General features: G+C 34.6%; 1 pseudogene; it reads right to left on the reverse strand.

Annotated features, from left to right (window-relative positions):
- Nucleotides 1-711: 711 nt before the first annotated feature.
- Nucleotides 712-2543, reverse strand: LOC122477438 (annotated as a pseudogene).
- Between the last annotated feature and the right edge of the window lie 1654 nt (nucleotides 2544-4197).

Below are 4197 nucleotides of genomic sequence, written 5' to 3' on the forward strand. Positions count from 1 at the left end.
GTAGTATTATTTCATCTATAAAACTGTAGAATCAGAAGGGAACCTTTTAGGAACATATGTGGATAAGCAAGGCTTAACCTTTTATCATGGTATCTGTGGCAACAAGAAGCTACAACTAACAACATATTTGCTGGTATGACCAACTTATATGCCAGTGGGAATACATTTCTCCACAAATTGGTGATGCCAGGTTGAGCATCAAGTAACCTTAATATCCTGATAACATATCATGGGTATCAGCTCCAAAGCAGCATTTCATTCTTGAACATGTTTCACATCTTAGAGAGAGTCATGGGTTTCTTCGCATAAAGTCATATGCCATGTCCTTGAAATTAATATACATCTAAATGAAATCTGGAATATATTTTTTGATGATTTCATGTTACATATTGCCAGTTCCTCCTGTCTTGCATTTTTAAAAAACTTTAAACAAATTTTCATTAACAGAGATTGTCACATAATTGTATATTTTTCTACTTTGTGCACAATTATGCTTACTTTCCACAAAAAGTTTTCTTAACTTTTCACTGGTGATGGCAATCACTAAAATCTTAATTTTAACAAAATAGTACTAAAAATGCTTCAGTGATTTAAGTTGAAATCAATGCACTTGTTACATGTCTCTTGCACTCAGTTATCAGGAATGGACAAACGTATTTTTATTCAAAAAATACAAAATAAATGATCTGTGGGCACTAACAATGGCAGCAGTAAACCATTATACATTGTTAACTGAAACCAGTAACTGATGGTTATAGTGATTTTCTTAAACATCAGCCAGAATTTTCTTCAGTCATTTCTTTCAACTGACTTCTCTGAAGTTATTGGTGAGGATCACTGCCTTGAACCTACTCTCACAGTTTATTAATAAAACACTACTACACGACTTGGAACATACCACCTTCCATTCCACCCATTCCACCATTCTAGGGTCTTTGTCTTTAGGAATTTCAGTGACTACAACTTCTGCTGTAATTAATAGAGAGGCCACCCCAGCAGCATCCAATAAAGTGTTCTTACAATCTTAGTTGGATGCATGATTCCTTTTCCACCATATTCACAAAATCTCCAAGAATATCATCATACCCAGCTTTGGAGAAATGTTGCATAATTTTCTCAATTATTAGTGATCCTTAAACACCTGCATTATTGGCAATGGTCGTTGCAAGAATTTTAATTTTCTTTTAATAATTTAGATAACAGTTGTTTAATCTTCAGGAGCTGTTATTTAATCCAAGGCTGGAATTCATGAAAACAGGGCATGGCCCCCTCCCAGAACAATGCCTTTCAACAGCAGCTCATGGAGCAATGAAAGCATCTGTAACACTTTCTTTTTTTTCACTTCAACATTACTTGTCCCACCAACCTTCATCCCAGTTACTTCAACTGAAAGTTTTGCCAAGAGTTCATTGAGTTTTTCCTTTGCATGTTCACTAGTTGTGATATTTAACCTTTTGATGGTTTCTTGAATATGTTTTTCAAAATGCTTGTCACATTTTCCTTTCAAGATCATGGCATTATCTTCATCACAATGAGCTCCCAACTTTTCCTAAGTCGTGAGACTGAATATTTTCAAGATTTAGTGTCAATCCTTCTTCTCCAAACACTGCACGAGTAACAATAGCCATCACTTAAAACTGATTCTTTTTTCTATTGTCACCAAAACCTAGAGCTTTGACTGGTACAACCTGAAGACCAACATTTAAGCTATTCAAATGAGTGTACTCAGAGCTTCTCCATCAACATCTTCAGCAATTATTGCCAAGGGCTTATGGTGAGCATGGGCAATTTCAAGAGCAGGTACAATGTACTGGATTCTGTAACTTTTCTTTTCACTCAGTAGAACATAAGAATCTTGGAATTCACATTTCTGACCTTTTGATGTATTAATGAAGTATGGAGAAATAAAATCTCAGTCAAAAATCATGCCTTCAATAGTTTATAATTCAGTATTTAGTGTTTTTCCATTCCTTACTTCCTTACTGTGATGATCCCCTTCCTTCCAACCTTTTTCATTACATCATAAATGATGTTGCACATATTTGTCTCCATTTGCAGAAATTGTAGCAATCTGAGAAATTTCTTCAGGTGTTGTCACAGGTTTAGACTGCTTTTTAACTTCAGTAATTATAGCATCAACAGCTAACATAACACCTCTCTTGATTTCCACAGGATTAGCACCTTTGTTAATCTTCTCGAAGCCTTCTTTGGCAATAGAGTGCCAGTACAGTAGCAATTAGTGGTGACATCACCAGCCTCTTCATTTGTGTTACTGGAAACATCTTGAACAAGTTTAGTGCCAATATTTTCATATTTATCTCTTAAGCCAATGGAATTTTCAACAGTCACCCCATCTTTTGTTACTTTAGGTCTTCCACAATTCTGTTGAATAGTCACTGATTTTCCATTTGGCCCCATTGTAACAGCTACAGCTAAAACTTTTGAAGCAATAAATCTTGGACATCTACACCAAATTTAACTTCTCTGGCATAATTTCAAATGAGATGAGGAGTCAGTGCCCTAGACACTGGGTTAATTTTTAAAAGGACAGCAAGTAATCAAAATATTTCCATGGGGCAATGGCAGGGCGTGCCAGTGGTCAGGCAAGCTGTCAGAGGCGAGTGAAGGAGAGATTTCTTGTTATTGTGACTTTTAACTGATTTTTTTTCACCTATCCAGTATCATTGACTCAGACACCTTATTCATATGGTAATCAAATTTTCCAAGACATTCTTAATTTCAAGGCTTATCTCCTATTATCCTTTCAAGTCATCAGAGTGTCCCATAAGTTGCAGTTCTTTCAAAATCTTACATCTTTTGGATTGCACCTGGTACCAAGAAGCAACACAAAACCCTTATTTATCATATATTATGATCGGATTTAAAGTTTGAAAAGTGTAGTCACAACACTACTAAAATTAATATTCAGGGAATGAAAAAAAAACAACTTAAAGCTAGTAATTGGGGGATAATGCTAAGGACTTCCACAAACCTTTGTTAGGCCATACTTTGCTCCTGGACCATGGTTTAATGCTCTAACTTCTAGTTGGGAAATATGTTTTAAGCAACTTAAAATTATAAAATAATTAGTTATTAGTATAATAATTTAGCATTTAAAATTTTTAAAAGAGATTATTTATTCATTTATTTTGAAGTGAGGTAGAAGGGAATGAGTACAAGGTTCAAGGCTAGTTTTATCCAAGTATTTTTCTTATTTCTGTCAACTTTGTAAACCACATGTCTGACTTTTTAGTTAATATGACTGCGAGTGAACTAAAAGAAAAATCTCGGTGAAAATATACATTTCAAGTCTTTAGAAAATTAATATTTGTTCTAAATTGTGACCCTTTAAAATTTATAAAGTTACTTTGTTTTGCATAGATCAATAAGAGGGAATAGTCATACGTAATCTGTAAATTGTACATAGGGTCTATCTGGAAACAGTATGCTACTTAGTGAAAAGTCTAGATGAAGTAGTTCTCCTTAAATTCACTATTCATTTGTGTTTTTCTTTTTTAAATGTATGTGTGCGTGTGTGTGCACGTGCACACACATAATTTGGCTACAGTTCTTTAGATTATACTCTTATCCATAGTCACAAAATAAGTTGTTTTAAGCTTATGGAAAATCCTGAGTCTGTCTACCTATCTATGACTAAAAAGATGCTATTCCTCAGATTACCACAATTGTTGAAAAGAACTACCAACTTTTGAGATCCAAATCTTTTGCTCACCTGACTGTAGTACTGAACTTTAAATTGGTAAAATGTGTTTCAGAGAGTGATTTATTGAATTCTCAGCATAGGTTTGCCTTCTGCTTATGCAACTCTATTGGAATCTCCCATTCCATGGCTTTGGATTCTTTTGACAATTCTGCCTCAGCAACAGAGGATAAAAGCCATGATGTGATGGATAAGCCACACAATTAAGAAATACAGATGTGGACTACAGATCTCCAAAGAACTGAGCTTGTTAAGACTATGTGACAGATATTGGAAATGTCTAAGATATTAAGAGGTAGGTACTTTAGTAGTTATTGCTGTTGAGGGCTGTGTGTGTGTGTGTGTGTGTGTGTGTGTTAGAAAGGGTAGACCAATGTAAGAATATTGTCATGATCTGTATAATATGCAAAGTTTAGGCTACTTTTATAAGAAAGTTAAGTTTTCTTTCAGAAAAGCTGAGCTATTGAAGTGGTAGT

The sequence above is a fragment of the Prionailurus bengalensis genome, chromosome X, assembly GCF_016509475.1.
Source record: "Prionailurus bengalensis isolate Pbe53 chromosome X, Fcat_Pben_1.1_paternal_pri, whole genome shotgun sequence".
Classification (NCBI taxonomy): Eukaryota; Metazoa; Chordata; class Mammalia; order Carnivora; family Felidae; genus Prionailurus; species Prionailurus bengalensis.